At 48.7% G+C, this 23,789-nt stretch overlaps 1 protein-coding gene across 1 annotated transcript in view; it reads right to left on the bottom strand.

Annotated features, from left to right (window-relative positions):
* The window catches only part of LOC139226185 (LLGL scribble cell polarity complex component 2-like), a 64,532-nt gene extending 41,263 nt beyond the window's left edge, over positions 1 to 23,269 (bottom strand). The window contains exon 1 of the mRNA XM_070856818.1: positions 23,123 to 23,269. The gene's annotated coding sequence lies outside the window, so the exon portion shown is untranslated. The remainder of the gene's footprint in view (positions 1 to 23,122) is intronic.
* Positions 23,270 to 23,789: the final 520 nt, after the last annotated feature.

Genomic DNA, 23,789 nt, shown 5'->3' with positions numbered 1-23,789 from the left:
CCTTTAATTACATCTGTAATATCAGAATTAATGTCACGGAATTTACAGCGACCAAACAGGTCCATACACCGCGGTGTTTATGCTCCACACCAGCCTCCTCCCACCCCATCAACATATCCTTCTCTTCCTTTCTCCCTCGTTTCTCTGGTGGCACTACCAGCTGGTAGATTTCAAATGAGTTTCTAGCAATTAGATTATCCCAGAGATGCGAGAGGTGATGAACCAACTCAACAGGGGAGATAGTCGACTACTGAAACCACCAGTCCCTCCAGCTATCCATGCAGACCGGACGTGAATCAAGCAGCCCTACAGTGACACTCACTTTGCTCTCAGCCACCACTTTCATATTAGGAAATGGAGCTCTGGATGCCCGATATTGGCGAAAATACACTGCTGCAGTTCTCGGGTACATTTCCCATTAAACCAAAGTCCCACGTGCCACTTCATTGCAGCTTTTCAAACTGTTGTCCTTTGGTGGAGGGGTGGCAAGGGGGCGACCACTGCAAATATTGAATATTGACAGTCCCAAGGAGCACTGTCCTAAGTTCTGGATGAAACAAAATGTTTTCATACATATAACATAGCGGGGGCCCTCCTGAGCACAAGATTTGGGTGACCCATTTTGGAATGTTTGCACTACATTGCTATATCCATGGGCCAAGGCCAAAACAAATAGGTATAATGCATTTCAAGGCAGCTCAAGACAATTCCAGCTGCTTTAGTACATCAGCCAAATGCTTGGCATTCCTTTCAGGAAAGGCAACTGAAGACAATGACATGTGCATAGTTGCCACTTTCCACTGATAAGCAGCATCTGTCAATGCTCAAACTAAGGAGTGATTATAGATAGTTGGGTCGGAAATCAGCCGAGGGAGGGCACGGTGACTGCAAAGGAGGGTGGGGTCCCACTGCTATGTGCTTTGGTTCATCCCAACCCCTCATCGTGGCAATTAAATTCAACCAAGAGAATGCTGCACCACGGGCAAATGACAATATCCCAGCCAAGTGGAATCCACAGGACTTTGGAAATACGAGTGCCAGATCTGGGCTGCTAGCTCTTCAACTGTGCCACTGACACACTATAGCGAGAGACATGCAAAACCTTTGCCCCAACTCCAAACTTGCCCTCGGCTATCTAGCTGGGTATCCAAAAGTTACTATTTATTCCTAGCTATACACATCTCCACCACTAGATTGTTCACAGATGTAGGGGTGTAATGATTTACACTGAACACATTTTATTGTGCATTCCTGGTCAGATAACATTGCTAAACCAGCAGCATAAATTGCCATCACCACTTCCAGTGCAGAAAGGGAGGGACCTGCAATTAGCAGATCGCAATACAGCCAAAAGCAGCGGGAGTGCACACAATGCACACAGCAACTTATTAAAACTACAATAAAAAGCTTCCATTAAATCAGCATGAACTATTCAAATATTGATGGTCAGAAAGCTAGCCAATGGCATGTAAAATCAGACCGAGTACTGAGCCGGTGATAGGCCTCAACTCGCAATATAAAGCTAGGTTGTGTGTTTCTTTCTCAATCCTTAAGTCGGATTGGTTTAGCAGACTGTTGGTTCAGTCATCACTCAAGCTCCAGATGCCCCGCTGCCATGGTTATCAGCTCACACTTCCAGCGAGTTCGGGTGCAGGGCGTGTTGCAAGATGGCCGACTCCCACCCCTGGAGTCACCTTTTACACAGATACACCTTACTCTACAACCATCGTGTTGGACCCTTCATCGGTGCTGCATGAAATATACGGAGCTGTGCAGTCGAGGTATAAAGACTGGGCTCAGGGGTAGCACTTGTACCTTGGAGTCAGAAGGCTGTGGTTTCAAGCCCCACTCATAGAAATTTACAGCGCAGGAGGCGGCCATTTCAGCCCATCGTGTCCGCGCCAGCCGACAAAGAGCCACACGGCCCTCGGTCAGCAGCCCTGAAGGTTACATATAAACCTATGAACAATGAACAATGGCGGAAAGGTAAAGAGCACCCAGCCCAACCAGTCCGCCTCACACAACTGCAACACCCCTTGCTCCGAAACATTCTACACTCCACCCCAACTGGAGGAGGAAAACAGACTTGTCTTCATACAACAACAGTAGCTATATAACGCCTTCAATGCAGTGAAAAGTCCCAAGGTGCTTCACAAGTGTATTATGAAACCAAAAAATTTGACACCGAGCTGCATAAGTAGAAATTAGCGCAGATGAAGAGGTAGGTTTTCAGGAGCTTGCTGTACCTGCATGTTGTGTTTCATGCACAAGGACCCCCAGGTCCCTCTGTATTGCAGCAATTTTTCTCCATTTGAATTATAATTTGCTTTTCTATTTTTTCTGCCAAAGTGGATAACCTCACATTTTCCCCACATTATAATCCATCCAAATTTTTGCCCACTCACTTAACCTGTCTATATCCCTTTGCAGATTTTTTTGTGTCCTCCTCACAAATTGCTTTCACACCCATCTTTGTATCATCAGCAAACTTGGCTACATTACACTCGGTCCCTTCATCCAAGTCATTAATATAGATTGTAAATAGTTGAGGTCCCAGCACCGATCCCTGCGGCACCCCACTAGTTACTGTTTGCCAACCGGAAAATGACCCATTTATCCCGATTCTCTATTTTCTGTTAGTTAGCCAATCCTCTATCCATGCTAATATATTACCCCCAACCCCGTGAGAATTTATCTTGTGCAGTAACCTTTTGTGTGGCACCTTATCAAATGCCTTCTGGAAATCCAAATACACCACATCCACTGGTTTCCCCCTTAACCACCCTGCTCGTTACATCCTCAGACAATTCCAGCAAATTTGCCAAACATGATTTCCCTTTCATAAAACCATGCTGACTCTGCTTGATTGAATTTTGCTTTTCCAAATGTCCTGCTACTGCTTCCTTAATAATGGACTCCAGCAGTTTCCCAATGACAGATGTTAGGCTAACTGGTCGATAGTTTCCTGCTTTTTGTCTGCCTCCTTTTTTAAATAGGGGCTTTACATTTGCAGTTTTCCAATCCGCTGGGACCTCCCCAGAATCCAGGGAATTTTGGTAGATTACAACCAATGCATCCACTATCTCTGCAGCCACTTCTTTTAAGACCCTAGGATGTAAGCCATCAGGTCCAGGGGACTTGTCCGCCTTTAGTCCCATTATTTTACCGAGTACTACTTCATTAGTGACAGTGATTGTATTAAGTTCCTCCCTCCCTATACCCCCTTGATTATCCACTATTGGGATGCTTTTAGTGTCTTCTACTGTGAAGGCTAATTACAAAATATTTGTTCAACATCTCTGCCCTGTTCTCCAGTCTCATCCTCCAAGGGACCAACATTTACTTTAGCCACTCTTTTAAGGTACCTGTAGAAACTTTTGCTATCTGTTTTTATATTTCATGCTAGTTTACTTTCATAACCTATCTCCCCCCTCAATCGTTTTTTTTAAAGTCGTTCTCTGCTGGCTTTTAAAAATTTCCCAATCCCCAAGTAAAACTAGCAATATCAGTCAGGCTGGTGTGAAACAACAGCATGTGCAGGATTTACAATCAATACGTTTCAGCCAATGCTCTTCGCTCCTGAAGGTGCTTATTGCTGCTGGGGTACAGTTCCTCAGACGACACCCAGTAAGTGTTAGGCAATGATGGGGTGGACATCAGCTGAGTTCTGTCCTGTCTTCATCTGATGTTCAATACATGCACTTTCCAGTTAAGCATGGTGCAGAGAAAGAGGGCAGCACTGGATAGCAATCGGGGGTGAAACCCCCAGCTGATTCCCCTCTCCCCGGCCCCGAGCCCAGTTGTACCACCACAATTGCTGCCTTAGAATTAGAATCCAGGCTGACATCAGCTAACTCCAAGAACAACATTTCTCAAGCCATTAATTGCTAACCGATCTCTTCTACAGGATCACTGCGCTGCTCACAATATACAAAACATGCACCGGTTCATCTCCACAATTCCAACACTCAATCAACTAGAGACAGGAGTGCATCAAAAACACACGAGTTCCCCTGAGACAGGACAGAGAAACATAGAAAATAGGTGCAGGAGTGGGCCATTCAGTCCTTCTAGCCTGCACTGCCATTCAATGAGTTCATGGCTGAACATGCAACTTCAGTACCCCCTTCCTGCTTTCTCGCCATACCCCTTGATCCCCTGAGTAGTAAGGACTTCATCTAACTCCCTTTTGAATATATTTAGTGAATTGGCCTCAACTACTTTCTGTGGTAGAGAATTCCACAGGTTCACCACTCTCTGGGTGAAGAAGTTTCTCCTCATCTCGGTCCTAAATGGCTTACCCCTTAGCCTTAGACTGTGACCCCTGGTTCTGGACTTCCCCAACATTGGGAACATTCTTCCTGCATCTAACCTGTCTAAACCAGTCAGAATTTTAAACATTTCTATGAGGTCCCCTCTCATTCTTCTGAACTCCAGTGAATACAAGCCCAGTTGATCCAGTCTTTCTTGATAGGTCAGTCCCACCATCCCGGGAATCAGTCTGGTGAATCTTCGCTGCACTCCCTCAATAGCAAGAATGTCCTTCCTCAAGTTAGGAGACCAAAACTGTACACAATACTCCAGGTGTGGCCTCACCAAGGCCCTGTACAACTGTAGCAACACCTCCCTGCCCCTGTACTCAAATCCCCTCACTATGAAGGCCAACATGCCATTTGCTTTCTTAACCACCTGCTGTACCTGCATGCCAACCTTCAATGACTGATGTACCATGACACCCAGGTCTCGTTGCACCTCCCCTTTTCCTAATCTGTCACCATTCAGATAATAGTCTGTCTCTCTGTTTTTACCACCAAAGTGGATAACCTCACATTTATCCACATTATACTTCATCTGCCATGCATTTGCCCACTCACCTAACCTATCCAAGTTACTCTGCAGCCTCATAGCATCCTCCTCGCAGCTCACACTGCCACCCAACTTATTGTCATCCGCAAATTTGGAGATACGACATTTAATCCCCTCGTCTAAATCATTAATGTACAATGTAAACAGCTGGGGCCCCAGCACAGAACCTTGCGGTACCCCACTAGTCACTGCCTGCCATTCTGAAAAGTCCCCATTTACTCCTACTCTTTGCTTCCTGTCTGACAACCTGTACTCAATCCACGTCAGCACACTACCCCCAATCCCATGTGCTTTAACTTTGCACATTAATCTCTTGTGTGGGACCTTGTCAAAAGCCTTCTGAAAGTCCAAATATACCACATCAACTGGTTCTCCCTTGTCCACTCTACTGGAAACATCCTCAAAAAATTCCAGAAGGTTTGTCAAGCATGATTGCCCTTTCACAAATCCATGCTGACTTGGACCTATCATGTCACCATTTTCCAAATGCACTGCTATGACATCCTTAATAATTGATTCCATCATTTTACCCACTACTGAGGTCAGGATGACCGGTCTATAATTACTGTTTTCTCTCTCCCTCCTTTTTTAAAAAGTGGGGTTACATTGGCTACCCTCCACTCAATAGGAACTGATCCAGAGTCAATGGAATGTTGGAAAATGACTGTCAATGCATCTGCTATTTCCAAGGCCACCTCCTTAAGTACTCTGGGATGCAGTCCATCAGGCCCTGGGGATTTATCGGCCGTCAATCCCATCAATTTCCCCAACACAATTTCCCGACTAATAAAGATTTCCCTCAGTTCCTCCTCCTTACTAGACCCTCTGACCCCTTTTATATCCGGAAGGTTGTTGGTGTCCTCCTTAGTGAATACCGAACCAATGTGCTAAATGTAGCATGTTTGGGAGGAACAAGTGACTTTGGTACTATGGGTCCCCAAGCTCTCCATCATTGGAGTTTTCCTCACCTCATGTCTGGGTCTCTTGTAGACTAATTATAGAATCATACAACACGAGGTGGCCATTCAGCCCATCATGTGTGTGCCAGCTCCTGAGAGATTGATTGCTATGATTAGTCAACAACTCCATTGTCATTGTATCATGCAACTACCAGGATGGTGGATGGTAGATGGTGAACTGGTTGGACCACCCCCAGCACACGGACCCGCCCGCCCCCAACGCCAACACCCAGACCCTGCCACCCCCAACTCCAAAACCCGGACCGGTCCGCCCCCAAACCCAACACGCAGAGCCGCCCGCCTCCAGCACACGGGCCCGTCCGCCCCCAACACCAATCCCAACACCCGGGCCTGCCCGCCCCCCAACCTCAACCCGGCGTCGCCCCCGGCACCCGCCCACAGGCACCCGCCGCCCGCCCACAGCCCCCAGCATACGGACCCCACCCACCCGCCCCCAGCACACGGACCCGCCCCGCCCCCAGCTCACGGACCCGCCACCCGCAGCACACGGACCCGCCCACCCGCCCCCGGACCCGCCTGCCCCCAGCAGGCAGCTGGCTCAGTCGCCCTGAAAGAAGTGGAAAAAAAATGATGCACCCAGGAAGTGCTTTGACGGAATGAGTGTTTAACTGAAAACTGTTCCAGGCATTATCACATTATGTCTGAAGATCATCAATCAGTGCTCAACTGTTGGTGCCAATAATCAGAGGAGAGCCCGAAGCACTGACTGTGCGCCTGTTTAATGCCGAGCTCCTGCTGCCTGCAGGGAAAGAAATGCAGCCACACTGCTTCGTGGGCTACAATCAGACCAATGCAGTGCCGCACTGGGGCCCGCAGGTCAATGATCCCACAGCGCACATCACTGCTATACTCTGGGTCCGCTTGCCAAACTGGTAACGGTGCAAACCCAACAGTGGGAGTAAAACCCCAAATATGGAAAAAGGCTATTTACCACACCAGTGTTGTTGCTGTATCAAGCCACAGAACCGAGCACACTGACTGGCTTCTACTTGGTTAGTCTGACTATTGCAAAAACAGCTATCACATCGACAAGTGTTCATTCGTGTCCACCAACTGCAGGCCCGTCAGTTTAACCTCGGTAATAGGGAAGCTGTTAGAAACAGTGATCAAGGACAAAATTAAATCACTTGGATAAGGGTGGATTAATTAAGGAAAGCCAGTACAGATTTGTTAAAGGCAAATTGTGTTGAACCAACTTGATTTGAGTTTTATGATGAGGTAACAGAGAGGGTTGATGAGGGTAATGTGGTTGACATAGTGTTGTACATGGATTTTCAAAAGGCGTTTGACAAAGTGCTAGCAAAGTTAAAACCCATGGAATAAAAGGCACAGCGGCAGCTTGGATACAGAGCAGTGGAGAACGGTTGTTTTTCGGACTGGAGGAAGTTCCCCAGGGGTCGATTCAGACATGGATATACAGAGCACAATTTCAAAATTTGCAGATGAGACAAAACTGAGGGATTTCAGTTCTGTGGATAGATTGGAGAAGCTGGTGTTGTTCTCCTTGGAGCAGAGAAGGTTGAGAGGAGATTTGATCGAGGTGTTCAAAATCATGAGTTGTCTGGACAGAGTAGATAGAGAGAAACTGTTCCCATTGGTGGAAGGGTGGAGAACCAGAGGACACAGATTTAAGGTGATTGGCAAAAGAACCAAAGGTGATGCAAGAAAAAAAAATCTACGCAGCGAGTGGTTGGGATCTGGAATGCGATGCCCGAAAGGGTGGTGGAGGCAGACTCAATCATGGTTTCAAAAGGGAATTGGATAAGTGTCTGAAGGAAAAAGATTTGCAGGGCTACTGGGAAAGGGCGGGGGAGTGGGACTGGCCGAGTGTCGGCACGGGCTCGACGGGCCGAATGGCCTTCTGTGCTATGCTCTACATAGCACCTGCAACTCACCAAAAGAACAGAAGGTGACAGGAAGGAAAGGAAAGGAAAAGAGCTGCATTTATATAGCGCCTTTCACGACCACCAGAAGTCTCAAAGTGCTTTACAGCCAATGAAGTACTTTTGAAGTGTAGTCACTGTTGTAATGTAGGAAACGTGGCAGCTAATTTGCAAACATCAAGATTCCACAAACAGCAATGTGATAATGACCAGATAATCTGTTTGTTATGGTGATTGAGGGATAAATATTGGCCAGGACATCGGGAATAACTCCCCTGCTCTTCTTCGAAATAGCACCATGGGATCTTTTATGTCTACCTGAGCGCGCAGACGGGGCCTCAGCACTGCACTGGAGTGTCAGCTTAGATTTCGGTGTGCTCAAGTTCCAGGAGTTGGACTTGAATCCACACCCTTCTGACTCAGAGCCAAGTGTGCTACCCACCGAGACAGAGAGGAGACGGTCTCTCTGGGCTCACATTGTTGGGCATACTGTCGGAGGGTTGGTGCCCCTGTACACTCCCTCCCTCCCCCAAACACACTGCATCAGAGTGCGATTCAGAGACACAGATTCAAGCTGCAAGAAACCCTGGAACAAAGGAAGAGAGTTCTCACGTTTTATTGGTGCCTTCTGGTGGATGTTTATACAGTAAAGAAAGAGCGGTCAGTCAGCGCTGGTGTAGGTGACTGATAACCCACAAACTCTAAACCCAAGCTGCAAACACAAAACGGAGACACAGCTTTAAATCACTTGATTTACTCAGTGCCGCCCACTGATCTCCCCTAACTTCACAGCCAATGAAGCATTGTCACTGCTGTACTGTAGGGAAACAGCAGCCAATTTATATACAGCAAGATCCCACAAATACAGACAGACAATGAGCAGATACTGGAATGTTTTACTGATGCTGGTCAGGACAAGAGAAGAACTCGGCCAGAGCTACATCCATAGCAGGAAGGTCCCGGCTTGTGATCTCTGGCAAGAACGCTCAGTGCAGTACACAGGGGGTGTCCCTCGGGCTCCACGCAGCTGTATTTGTATGTGATCTGTGAGATTAGAGCAAGCTTAAACAAGGGTTTTATCTTCCCACCCCTCTGTGTTCAGACTACAGCCAAGTAATCCTTCAGGTGAAACAGGAGGGAAGGAGAGAGGAGAAAAGCGCGAAGCATTGAGGCAGAGCGGCCCACTGGCAGAGGGGAACAGGCAGCTGGGGCAGCAAAGGGTGATGGAGCAGGAATTCAGAGCAAGTCTTGGCTACAGCAAGGAATGCCAGAGGCAGATCTAAGAGGCTCCCAAATGGATCAGGAATGAGCAAGCAATAGAGGGCAGCAAGGACAGTGGCAATTGGGGGGGGGGGGGGCGGTGAGAGAATGAAGAGAAAGGGGGTCTTGTTATGAGGCAGGATGCAAGTGGCAGCATCCTGGAGTGAATCTCTGAAGGAGTGCAGAAATGTTGTGCAGCAGTTCACCACGAGTGAAACTCTACCATCCCCACAGTACAGGACAGGTGCAACTCACTAAACCAGTTCCGTGGAAGTAAGCTTAGCCAAAGTACACAGGCTCAGATTACAGAAACTACAGTCCCCGCCCGCCGTCTTCAACTAGCAAACATTCTCATCCCGTGGCATCGTTTCAGCTGTAAACATTTAACCCAGACATGCCACTCCATGGGGTACAGGTCTGTCACTGTATAATACTGGGGTACAGTGCTGGTGGGTACAGGTCTGTCACTGATGCATTTTTTTCCATTATGCATCATTACTAAACAAACCTAGTGTAACAGAGAGGAAAAGCCTTGGACACAAGTTTCATTGTGCTTCTGTACCATTTGTTTGTTTAAACTGCAAAAGTCTTCAGTGAGCTCTTCACTCACCCAGCACATCAAGAACCAAAGGAAGAGCTCGAGGCCGGTATGTTCTGCTGTAAGAGATGATTCATCCTGCTCTGTATAAACATGGGTAGTGACACTCCAACAAACAGCTTCAAATCGCCTTTATATCTGCTTTTTTGTTGCCTCTATATTTGCTAAATATGTACAACTGGGACATCCGTCTGTTCATCCCCACCTACCTTCCCCCCACCCCCCACCCCGTGCTGTACTTGCCCTGGGAGTGTTTGATGGGACAGTGTAGAGGGAGCTTTACTCTGTATCTAACCCCATGCTGTACCTGCCCTGGGAGTGTTTGATGGGGCAGTGTAGAGAGAGCTTTACTCTGTATCTAGCTCGTGCTGTACCTGCCTTGGGTGTGTTTGATGGGACAGTGTAGAGGGAGCTTTACTCTGTATCTAACTCGTGCTGTACCTGCCTTGGGTGTGTTTGATGGGACAATGTAGAGGGAGCTTTACTCTGTATCTAACCCCCTGTACCTGCCCTGGGAATGTGATGCTGTCTCAGAATCTCCGAAATATGACTACCTCCATTCTGAGCTCCAACACCCCTCACAGAGTGCGGAAAGCAAGAGCAAAAATGCGATTCTAATTTTCAGCAATTTAAAAATCAGACAGTCCTGCTTTTTGGATGAGACGTTAAACCGAGACCTTGTCTGGTCTCTCACATGGTTTAAAAGATCCCATGGTACTATTTTGAAGAAGAGCAGGGACATTATCCCATGTCCTGGCCAATATTTAACATTCAACTAACACTACTAGAAAAAAAATGATTATCTGTTTGTGGGAGCTTGCTGTGCGCAAATTGGCTGCTGCGTTGCCCACATTACAACAGTGCACTCCAAAAGTGCTTCATTGGCTGTAAAGCGCTTTGGGGCGTCCGGTGGTTGTGAAAGGCGCTATAGAAATCCAAGCTTTTTAAAAAAAAAACCTGAGTAGATTAGCCCAAACACGGAACCTCCAAACTGCAGCAACTCATTTTAAGAGGGCGATGGGCACCAGGATGAAACATGAGGGGAGGAGAAACAAGATGCACAGAGGATTGGGGATGTGAAGAGTTCAGAAATAGAAGGGACCTGAAGCAGTCCATGATGGGAGAGCATTTGTGAAAGTAATCATATCAGCTTTAGAATAGTTACAGAAAAGGACAAGGAACAATCAAGTATAAAAATACTTACCTGGAGGGCAAACTTCAGGGAGTTGGAAAGGGATCTGGCCCAGATGAAATGGAATCAGAAATTGGTCGGCACAACAGTAACTGAACAATGGGAGGCCTTCAAAGAGGAGTTGGTTCAGGTACAGAGTAGACACATTTTTAATGGGGGAAAAAAGAGGCGCCATCCAAAGCTGGAGCTCCCTGGATGACTAAAGATTCAGAGGTTAAAATAAGACAGAAAAAGGAGGGTTATGACAATTGTAAGGTTGATAATGCAGCAGAGAACAGAGCTGAATATAGAAAGTACAGAGGAGATCTAAAAATGGGAGTAAGAGCGGCAGAGAGACTAGCAGCCAACATGAAAGAGAACCCAAAGGCTTGTCTAAATATAAATAATCAAAGGAAGGGTGGCGCCGATTAGGAACCAAAAAGGAGATGATCTTGTGGAGACAGAGGGCATGGCTGCGTTAATAAATGAGTACTTGTACCTTGCATGGTCTTCAGTAGGAGAGGATGCTGCCAATGCAGCAGTAAAAGAGGAGCGATATTCGACAATCAAAATTTAAAAAAAAAAAAGAAGAGGTACTTAAAAGGTTGCCAGTCGTCAAAATAGAAAAGTCACGATCCAAATGGGATATATCCTCGATTACTGAGGGAAGTAAGGGTGGGAATTGCAGAGGCTCTGGCCACAATCTTCCAATCTTTCTTGGATATGGGGTGGTGCCTGGAGGTTGCTAGTGTTACACCCGTTTAAAAAAAGGGGAGGAGGATAAACCCAGCAACTACAGGCGGTCCGCCCAATGTCAGTGGTGGATAAACCTTTCGCGACAATAATCCGGGACAAATTTAATTGGTATTTGGAAAAGTTTGGGCTAATAAATGAAAGGCAGCATGGATTTGTTAAAGGCAAAGCATGTTTGACTAATGATGAGGGTAGTGCGTTTGAGGTGTATATGGACTTTCAAAAGGCATTTGTAGCAAAATAAAAGTCCCAGAGATTAAAAGGATTAATGGCAGCATAGATACAAAATTGGCTAAGGGACAGAAAGCACAGAGTAGTGGTGAACGGTTGTTTTTCGGACTGGAGGAAGGTATACAGTGGTGTTCCCCAGGGGTCTGTGTTGGGACCTCTGCTCTTTCATACATATTAATTACCTGGACTTGGGCATACAGGGCATCATTTCAAACTCGGAAATGTAGTAAACGCTGAATGGATAGTAAAAGACTTCAGGAGGACATGGACAGACTGGTTAGATGGGCAGATGAAGTTTAACACAGAGACGGCAAGGTGATCCGAGGGAGAATGAGGAGAGGCAATATAAACTAAATGGTACAATTGTAAAGGGTTTACAGGCAAGGTTTTCTCATTTTCTTTGGGCCTCGCAACCCCTTTAATAAGCTGCACGGGCAATTCAGGATTCCGCGCAGGCACAGTTTTCTGTTTAAAAGCCGGCATACATAGAATTCAGAGCGCTACATGGCCGCACAGCTTAAGAGGAACATTGGTTGCAGGAACAGAGACCTGGGGGGTCCATACACAAATATCTTTGAGGTTGGCAGGGCAATTTGAGAAGGCCGTTAAAAAAGGCATTCGGAATCCTTGGTTTTATAAATAGAGAGAGTACTAAAGTAAGGAAGTTATGCTTAACTTTAACAACACTGGTTAGGCCCAAGCTGGAGTATTGTGGCCAATTCTGGGCTCTGCACTTTAGGAAGAATGTCAAGGCCTTGGAGAGAGTGCAGAGGAGATTTATTAAAATGGTATCAGGGATGAGGGATTACAATTATAATACTGAGATGAGGAGGAATTTCTTCTCTGAGGATTGTAAATCTATGGAATTCACTGCCCCAGAGAGCTGTGGAGGCTGGGTCATTGAATATATTTAAGGTGGAGATAGACAGATTTTTGAGCGATGAGAGTAAAGGGTTATGGGGAGTGGGCAGGGAAGTGGAGCTGAGTCCATGATCAGATCAGCCATGATCTTACTGAATGGCGGAGCAGGCTCGAGGGGCCAGGTGGCCTACTCCTGCTCCTATTTCTTATGTGCTTAATAATGTGGACAGACTGGAATAGCTGGGGTTGTTTCCTTCGAGCAAGATTAAGAGGAGATTTAATAGAAGCCTTCAAAATTGAGTGGTTTGAACTAGAAACAAGTGGGTGAAGAGTGGATAACCAGAGGACTCGGTTTAAAGTGACTGGAGAACCAGAGGCGTGGTGAGGAAACTAGCGTTTTATGTATAATGCAGCGAGTTGTTGTGATCTGGAATGCGCTGCCTAAAAGGGTGGTGGAAGCAGATTTAATAGTAACTTTCTGAAGAGAATTGAAGACAGACAACAGGACTATGAGGAGAGAGAAGAGTGGGATTATTGGATATCTTTGCCAAAGCGCTGGCACGGCCACAATGGGCCACATAGCCTCCTGTGGTGCTGCAGCATTCTATGATTGTGTCCAGCAATCAGCAGCAAAAGCCACAAAAGCAACCCGTGCCTCGGTCCCCATCCTCGTATATAACTATGCACAGAGCAGCAGTCACACAACTTCCAAAGTACCACACTGTGTGAATCGACATGCTGAGACACTACATAAAGGCACACTGTACATTGAAGCACATACAGAGAGTCAGTGTATAAATTCAAGTAGATGCGTTAACGGAGAATTATTAAATAATATATATTTTATTTAATAAGAGTCCAGGAAATCTCGGATCATGCCTGGACTGGCAGGACCTTGGGTTTACACATAGACCACAGTAACCCTTTATAGAACAGGAGCACTGTAGGATGAAGGGCAGCCAAGCTACACGAACACAGCTTTTACACTACGGGGCTCGAAATCACACCAGCCATATCACAACTCCCCTTTGAATATCCACCACTTTTAGAAGCCCATCATATGGAGGTGAACTAAAGCCGCTGTCCCGATTATAGGGCAAGGAACCTGCTGGGAAATCAACTGTAAACATGATATTGGGGTCACATCATCATAGGCAGTCCCTCAGAATCTAGGAAAACTTGCTTCCACTCTTAAAAATGAGTCCTTAGATAGCTGAACAGTCCAATACATGAATTACAGTTCCTGTCACAGGTGGGACAGATAGTCATTGAAGGAAAGGGTGGGTGGGATAGGTTTGCCGCACGCTCTTTCCGCTGCCTGTGCTTGATTTCTGCATGCTCTCGGCGATGAGACTCGAGGTGCTCAGCGCTCTCCCGGATACACTTCCTCCACTTAGGGCGGTCCTTGGCCAGAGTCTCCCAGGTGTCAGTGGGGATGTTGCACTTTATCAGGGAGGCTTTTAGGGTGTCCTTGTAACATTTCCTCTGCCCACCTTTGGCTTGTTTGCTGTGAAGGAGTTCCGAGTAGAGCGCTTGCTTTGGGAGTCTCGTGTCTGGCATGCGGACAATGTGGCCTGCCCAGCGGAGCTGGTCAAGTGTGGTCAGTGCTTCAATGCTAGGGATGTTGGCCTGGACAAGGATGCTGATTTTGGTGCGTCTGTCACAGCAGCAGTCGGGGATCTGACACTGCACACCCCTGGAACAATGTACGAGTGCGACGATTACCTGTGGAGCAATCACCCACTCTCCTCCCTCTCTCCCTCTCCATTCTCGTACGGACAACAGCAGTTAGAACCCTGCCCAGCGAGGATCAATGTGTTCTGGAACAGCATAGCTTGACCACCCATAGATCACATAGTAGAACATTCCCAGCAGCGGATCACCGCTTACTCGAGGAGGAGACTGCTGTGCAATGTAATGATTAGTCAGCTGGGATTAGAATTGAATTACAGGGAAATGGAATCACACTGGCTCAAAGCCAAGCGTTTGCAGTGTGACAGTTCATCCAATCAGTGCACCATGCTCACCGCAGGTTAAAGACAAGTCAATCATTCACTGGATTTCTCAATCAGTGCTTCACCAGCTCAGGGAGGCACTTGCATCTTGGGAAATATTTCCTGCACAGAAAATGGCAAACATGCCAGGGTTTGCTATTAGCTGTGGAGCGCACAAACGAGCAACATTACCAGTTAGTCCAACAACTACTGGAGCATTTCCCCAACACAAACTGTTTACATTACACGACTAACAGCAACAAACTGCGGATGCCGACTGTCAGCGTGAAATAAATAAAAAACTGAAAGCACAGCAACTCAGGCAGCACCTGCCAACTTTACAGGAGCGCGCCGACAACGCGGGCAGCCAAAGGCGCGCACACAACACAGGCAGCACAAATTAGAGCCGAAAGGAATTCACTCCTTGCCCAGTGAGACATACAGAACAGGGTCCAGGAACCCGGGCCAATTTAACCTCTAACCCAAGGGTGCCGAGCTCAATTGTACCTCCCCTATGGTCAATCTAGCCGAAAGCACCTACCCAACAGTTACCAACTGAAGCAATGCTGTATAAATCTCATCCAAGCAGCCTTCAGACCACCATGTCACCCTTTGAACGAATCTTCCTATCACTGACAATTCGTCACATAATTCAGCAACCAAACCAGCTGCTTCCTGGAAACTTCAGATCAGCTTAGCCCCAGGTTGGGTAATAAAGTACATTTGGCTCATCTCATTGTTTGTTACATCACTTCACAAGAATAAACAACAGTGCAGTGCAGCCCGGTCAGATTTTGTCCCGTGCTGACGTTTAACCTTTGAAATTTTTGCAAAAGGAAACCCTCTCAGTGAATGGACTTATTTAGGGATGACTGCAGCGAAGCAATTTCTGAAGTTGAGGTGGATTGTGCATGACCCAATCAGCCCACGGAGGTACGTACCAGAGAGACGGCCGCAGTTAGCACACCTGGACATTTCAGGTACAGGACTGGAAACCCTGAATCGGGCAACAACTGCCAACTGTTCACAGGGGCTCCAGGGTACCCCGTCCAGACCTTGTACTGAATTCACTGTCTATTGAAAACCAATTTCATGGGCTAATCGAGTGAAATTACTGGAAAACAACTTTTCGTTTGGGAATTGCAAGCTGCAGCACTTGGGAATAACTTGCTGGCAAATTCGCAGAGTTAAAGCAGGTACTTTCCAAAGCTGCAGACACTAGTAAACCCGTCACAAATCTCTCACCACCCAGAAGCGAAACTGCACAAGTCGGAACATGCCTGGCTGACAGCATGTTACACGTGGATTGTTCGGCAGTGCTTACAGGTAGACATGCGGTGAGACACCCATCGATCACACATACCCAAACCCTCGACCTGCTGTTCATCGTGGTGAGGCTGGTGTGCACCCATGGCAACTCAAAAGGGACACTCGAATTTCAGAAAAGTGTATAGTTGCCATGTGACTTTTATATTGCATCTGCATTAAAAAAAATTGCAAAATGTCAAGCAATTTGGCTGAAGGGAGCTCGGAGTTGCTGACAGTTACAGATCCATAACTGGGAGTGGGAACAACTTCATAGCAATTTACAGCACGGAAGGAGGCCATTTCGGCCCATCGTGTATGCGCCGGCCAACCAAGAGCTACCCAGCCTAATCCCATTTTCCAGCTCTGGTCCGTAGCCCTGCAGGTTACAGCACTTTTTAAAAAAAAATACTGAATATGCGCTTAAATGATGAGGGTTTCTGCCTCTACCACCCTTTCAGGCAGTGAGTTCCAGACCCCCACAACCCTCTGGGTGAAAACATTTCCGCTCATATCCCCTCTAAACCTCCTCCTAATTACTTTAAATCTATGCCCCCTGGTTGTTGACCCCTCTGCTAAGGGAAACAGGTCCTTCCTATCCACTCTATCCAGGCCACTCAATTTTATACACCTCAATTAACTCTCCCCTAAACTTAAGCCACCTCCACCCCCATCACACCCCGTCCATTGCTGAGAGTCTTATCCACGCCTTTCGTTCCCTCCAGACCCAATCTCTCCAACACTCTCTTGGCTGACCTCCCATCCTGCACCTCGCACATACTGCTGCTCACCCTAATCTGTTTCTACCCTGTCCGGCACCAAGTCCTGTTCAGCCATCACCTACATGCTTACAGACCCAATCCAGCCACATCTCAAACTACAACTTTATTGTCCTCATCTTCCAATCCCTCCCACCTCCCAACCTTGCCCGACCCCCTCCCATCTCTCCATTCCTCCGACTCCAGCCTCTTGTGCAATCCCTTCAGTTGCTAAGGTCCCACTTTCAGGGACTCTCACCCTTGCCAAAACCCCTCCACCTTCTCCAAACCCACCTCTTTTCCAAAGTCTCCCTTGCAATCTCTATTGGTTACTTGAAGTGCCGTGGGATATTCTTCTACATCGAAGATGCGAAATGAATGCAGGTTGCCGACATGTACTGTTCACTGACTATAGTGAAGTAGTGGGACCACTGCTCAGCTCCAGACTTACAGCCAGCAACCAATAGCAAATCGATAAACACAGCTTTAAGTATTTAGCACAGTTAAAAGACTGAAGAACTCACATTTGTAGAGTGTCTGATCACGTTGTGTAGTCACTTATGTAGGTAAATGTGGCGCCCAAAATGTGCACAGCAAGATCCCACAAACCGCAAAATGAGATGCCCAGTTAATCTTTTTTGATGGTGTTATTTGAGGGATTGTGTGCTGAAGTCCTGGTGTAGGACATGAACACAACATCCTGTCTGAGGCCTCACTGAGCCAAGCAGTTTCTAAGGCTAGTTCAACAATGTTACCGTGTCAAAATGTGAAGTCCTGCTACCCAGTGGCTGTGCGTAACCTTGCCACCTGAAGGATAGAGCTACACCAACCAGGTTTGATCCCTGGCCTGTGCCACAAGCTGAGCTCAGGCAGGACGGTAGCAAGGTCATTACAGGCAGCGCTGGGCGACGAAGAGACTCGATGTGTTCGCCGCCTCCTCGGATGCTTTTCCTCCACCTCAAGCGTTCTCAGGCCAGGGATTCCCAAGAGTCGGTAGGGATGTTACATTTTTTCCCCCCAAGGAGGCTTTGAGGGGTTCCTTGAAGCGTTTTCTCTGCCCTGCTGGGATTCGCTTGCTGTGACGGAGCTCTGAGTAGAGCGCTTGTATCAGGTATGCAGACAATGTGTCCCATCCATCGGAGCTGATTGAGTGTGGTCAATGCCTCGATGTTGGCCTGAGCGAGAACACCGACGTTGGTATGCCTACCCTGCCAATGGATTTGCAGGATTTTGCAGAGGCAGTGTTGGTACTTCAGTGCTTTGAGGTGCCTGCTGTACATAGTCCATGTCTCTGAAGTATATAGGAGGGCGAGTATCACTGCTGCTATGTAGACCATGAGCTTGGTGCTGGGTTTGAGATCTTGGTCTTGAAACACTTTTCCTCAGGCGACCGAAGGCTGCACTGGCACACAAAGCGGTGTTGGATTTCATCATCGACGTCTGCCCTCGCTGACAGAAGGCTCCCAAGGTATGTAAAGTGGTCCACGTTGTCCAAGGCCTTGTCATGGATCTAGATAATCGGGGGGCAGTGCTGTGCGGCGGGGGCAGGCTGGTAGAGAATCTTACGGATGTTTAAAGTAAGGCCCAGACTCTCGAATGCTTCAGTGAAGGTGGCAGACCATGCACAGCTCGAAAAATACCACACACCAAGATTGGCAACACACTCAGCAACTATCCCCGGCAAGATTTGCTTCGCATACATTGCATCAAAAGATTCCCGAACCCCTCAATTACACCTACAAATACCCTCCCCCCAGCCCCACCCCGCCCCCCCACATACACAACTATCCCGGAAACCCCCACACCTACAAATACCCTCCCCCCCGCCCCGCCCCCCCGACATACACAACTATCCCGGAAACCCCCACACCTACAAATACCCCCCGAACCTCCCACACCTACAAATAATCCCCGAACCCCCCCCCCACACCTACAAATAATCCCTGAACCTCCCCCACACCTACAAATAATCCCCGAACCCCCCCCCACACCTACAAATATCCCAGAACCTCCCCCACACCTGCAAATAATCCCCGAACCCCCCCCCCCCCACACCTACAAATATCCCAGAACCTCCCCCACACCTACAAATATTCCCCGAACCTCCCACACCTACAAATATCCCAGAACCTCCCCACACCGACAAATATCCCCGGAACCCCTCACACCTACAAATACCCCCGGAACCCCTCACACCTACAAATACCCCCGAACCCCCCACGCCTACAAAACCCCCGAAACCCCCACGCCTACAAATACCCCCCGAAACCCCCACGCCTACAAATACCCCCCGAACTCCCCACGCCTACAAATACCCCCCGAACTCCCCACGCCTACAAATACCCCCCGAACTCCCCACGCCTACAAATACCCCCCGAACTCCCCACGCCTACAAATACCCCCCGAACTCCCCACGCCTACAAATACCCCCCGAACTCCCCACGCCTACAAATAACCCCCCGAACCCCTCACGCCTACAAATACCCCCGAACCCCTCAATCGCCAGTAAGATGAATTATGGTCCTATATTTTGGCTGCAAGAAGAAGAACTGACAAACTAACCTGGAGACCTGATAACCTTGCTCGTGTTGTGTGCTGCAGTGACCCACTTGACAGGATTGTACGCGGAACTCAAACATTCGCAGCCTTGTTTTCACTCCTAAAATAGCGCAGTATGATCGACACGCATTTCTGAAACTGGTACTCTGCATTTGTAATAAATGGAGTGATCTTTACATTGTCGTCTTGCTCCAGTTTTAAACACCGTCACACATCACATGTCGATATAAATGCACGTTATGATGTATAAATGCCATTTACATTAGCTTAGTGCACTTCCTTGCTCATACTCTCCTTGAAAGCCTGGACATGTGAATGCAAATATGTCTCACAATCACACAAAGGTAGATGCAAGGCTGTCATTTGGTGATGGGCTTTGGATGGCACAATACGCACACCAGCCCCAGCTTTGGCAGGAGGGCTGTGGGGAAAAGGATGCCACACTTCTCCCTTCTGGACCACCCTCTTTAGTGGTACCATGGAGCACCTGAGCCAGCACTGCCCCCTTCCTGGTGGCGTCAAGGACTACCTGAACCACATACAACCGCAACAAATGTCAACCAAACCGGCATGACCTGCTGTTATTTTCAGGTCAAAGAGGCTCCTGCAGGCAATCAGAAAACCACTTGCAGTACACGTTACACACCCTTCCCAACGCCCAGGAGGCACAGAGACAACGTAAATAGCAGCTTTCAAACTACTGGAGCTACAAGCCAAAGACAAAGCCTTTCGGCACACATCCCGGCACACCACACCATCACTACAGATCACCATGGAGCATCCCGGCACACCACACCATCACTACAGATCACCATGGAGCATCCCGGCACACCACACCACCACTACAGATCACCATGGAGCATCCCGGCACACCACACCACCACTGCAGATCACCATGGAGCACCCCGGCACACCACACCACCACTGCAGATCACCATGGAGCATCCCGGCACACCACACCATCACTGCAGATCACCATGGAGCATCCCGGCACACCACACCACCACAGCAGGTCACCATGGAACGTCCCGGCACACCACACCACCACTGCAGATCACCATGGAGCACCCCGGCACACCACACCACCACTGCAGATCACCATGGAGCATCCCGGCACACCACACCAGGTCACCATGGAACGTCCCGGCACACCACACCACCACTGCAGATCACCATGGAACACCCCGGCACACCACACCACCACTGCAGGTCACCATGGAGCATCCCAGCACACCACACCACCACTGCAGGTCACCATGGAGCATCCCGGCACACCACACCACCACTGCAGATCACCATGGAGCACCCCAGCACACCACACCACCACTGCAGGTCACCATGGAGCATCCCGGCACACCACACCACCACAGGAGGTCACCATGGAGCGTCCCGGCACATCACTGCAGATCGCCATGGAACGTCCCAGCATACCACACCATCACTGCAGATCGCCATGGGGCGGTCCATCATGGAGCATCCATCAACACCCTTACCCAACAAAATTCATCAGTCTGAAAGCTCCAACTGACCCACAACATCACAGCCTTTTGGGGAGAGATTTCCAGACTTCCAGTACCCTTCGAGAGAAAAGGTGTTTCCTGATCACCACTAGAGGCAATAGTTTCTCTGTATCTACCCTAGCAATTCTTCTCATTTTTTTTTATATCTTGATTAGATCATCCCTTAATCTTCTGAACACTAGTGAATACATTCCTAGTCTTTGCAACCAGTCCTCAGAATTTAAACCTCGAAGGCCCGGGATCATTCTGCGACCATTGTTACCGAGCTGGCTATCAGCAGATACCGAGCACCCACACTCCAGTACAACATACCTCCAACCAGTGACCGGCCTCAGTCAGGGAGACAACACTACACAGGACCACCAAATCTCAACCGGGACTTGGCCAGCAACAGCTCATTGCAGTAACCGCATTACAGCAATATTAGTCGCCATATTCCCAGACCTCAATACTAAACTGGTTAGCAGTCTGGTTATCGGTTACCCAGATAATTGCTAGTCCGGTTATCACTACATTAACCAGTTGGTTACTATTCTGGTCACCACTATCTAACCCATTGGATTATCAGTTACCAATTACCCAGCTAATTACTAGCTCGAGTCAGAAAGTCGTGGGTTCAAGTCCCACTCCAGAGACCAAGCACAAAATCCAGGCTAACACTCCAGTGCAGTACCGAGGGCGCGCCGCACTGTCGGAGGGGCAGCACCGAGGGCGCGCCGCACTGTCGGAGACTGTAATAATGGTAAACTATCCTTCCTTGCACTTTTCGACCTGTCTGCAGCCTTCAACAGTTCACCACTCCATCCTCCTCCAACGCCTCTCCACCATCGTCCAGCTGGGTGGGACTGCACTCGCCTGGTTCCATTCTTATCTATCTAATCGTAGCCAGAGAATCACCTGCAATAGCTTCTCTTCCCGCCCCCGCATCGTTACCTCTGGTGTCCCCCAAGGATCTATCCTTGGCCCCTCCTACATGCTGCTCGGTGACATAATCCAAAAACACAACATCAGTTTCCACGTGAACCACCACCTCTCTCAACCCCTCCACCATCTGATTTGTCATGCTGCTTGTCCAATATCCAGTTCTCGATGAGCAGAAATTTCCTCCAATATTAGGAAGATCCCGCCGCAAACTCCGTTCCTTAGCCACTAACTCCATCCCTCTCCCTAGCATCAATCTGAGGGTGAACCAGCCAATTCGCAACCTTGGTGTCATATTTGACCGTGAAGGAAGCTTTCGACCACATATCCACAGTATAACCAAGACCGCCTATTTCCACCTCCGGAACATCACCCGACTCTGTCCTTGCCTCAGCTCATCTGCTGCTGAAACACTCATCCATGCCTTGGTTACCTCTACACTGGACTATTCCAACACACTCCTGGCTGGCCTCCCACATTCTGCACCACATAAACTAGAGGTGATCCAAAACTCTGCTGCCAGTGTCTTAACTCGCACCAAGTCCCGATTAACTGTTTTCAAATCCCTCCATGGCCTTGCTCCTCTGTAACCACATCCGACCCCACAACCCATCTGTGCTCCTCTAATTCTGGCCTCAAGCATCCCTAATTAAATCGCTCAACCACTGGTGGCCATGGCTTCGGTTGCCAAGACCCCAAGGTCTGGAATTCCCTCCCTAAATTTCTCTGCCTCTATTTCCTTTCAGCCACTCCTTAAAACCTCTCTCTTTGACCAAGCCTTTGGTCACCTACCCCAATATCATCTTATGTGGCTCAGTGACAACATTTGTTTCAGTGAAGCACCTGGGGACATTTAAGGCGCTATATGAAAGTCATAATTGCTGATATAAATGCAACCTTTGTTGCTTTACCCAACTCTTTACAGTCTGGTTACAACTCGGTTACCCTATCTGGGAATCACTGCATTCCCAGGCTGGTTACCATGTTGCCCAGCTGGTGACTAGCCTGGTTAGCACCATGTTATCCAGCTGGTGACTAGCCTAATCACCATGTTACACAGCTGGTGACTAGCCTGGTTAGCACCATGTTACCCAGCTGGTGACTAGCCTGGTTATCATGTTACCCAGCTGGTGACTAGCCTAGTTACCATGTTACCCAGCTGGTGACTAGCTTAGTTAGCACCATGTTACCCAGCTGGTGACTAGCCTGGTTCGCACCATTGCCCCGCTGGGTGATCAGGCCAGCCCGCGGCTCCGGCACTAACTCTCCGCTTCTTGCTGTGCAACTGAGCCCCAGGCCAGGCCTCCCCACCTAGGCCCAGGCCCGGGCCCGAGCGGGCTGCTCTCCCGGCCTAGCTGCGCCCAGCAGCCGCGGGCCGGGGCCGGGGCCTGGGCTGGGCTGAGGCGGTGCAGTCCCGGGCCGGGGAAGGGAGGGTGTGGTGCCCGCACTCTCTCGCACTTACCTGGGCTGCAGTCCCGGCACGGCCTGTCCCGCTGCCTACCGGCCCGGCTCTAGGTGTGTCCCCGCCCGGCCTCGCTTGCCCCGGCCCAGCGCCGCCCCTTCCGCCCGCTGCCAGGTGCGGCCCGCCAGGTAACCTCTTAAAGGGGCCGCGCCGCCTCGGCACCGCGCAGCCGCAGGGCTCGGCAAACAGCGCCCCCAGCGCGGCGCCCCTTTAATACAGCTCTTAAAGAGCCCGCAGCAGGATCCTGGTGCGGGGCAAGCATCAATACTGGATTTACCAAGATCCACACAGGGTGCAGAGAAATAAAAAGAGGCAACGTTTTTGATAGAGTAAAGAAGTGTTTTCAATGGCAGGAGGATCGGTAACCAGAGTACACAGATTTAACCACAGCAACAACTTGTATTTATATAGCACCTTTAACATAGTGAAACATCCCAAAACGCTTCGCAGGAGTATCATGAGATAAAAATTTTGACACCAAGCTGCAGAAGTAGCAATTAGCGCAGGTAACCAAAAGATTAGTCAAAGAGGTAGGTTTTAAGGAGCATCTTGAAGGAGGATAGAGAGGTAGAGGGGTTTAGGCAGGGTGTTCCAGAGCTTGGGGGTCTAGGCAGCAGAAGGCACGGCCACCAATGGTTGAGCGATTATAATCAGGGATGCTCAGGAG

This window comes from Pristiophorus japonicus, chromosome 16 (genome assembly GCF_044704955.1).
Source record: "Pristiophorus japonicus isolate sPriJap1 chromosome 16, sPriJap1.hap1, whole genome shotgun sequence".
Taxonomy (NCBI): domain Eukaryota; kingdom Metazoa; phylum Chordata; class Chondrichthyes; family Pristiophoridae; genus Pristiophorus; species Pristiophorus japonicus.
Note: the sequence above shows the minus strand (reverse complement) of the source record. Positions and strands in the feature narration are given on the sequence as shown.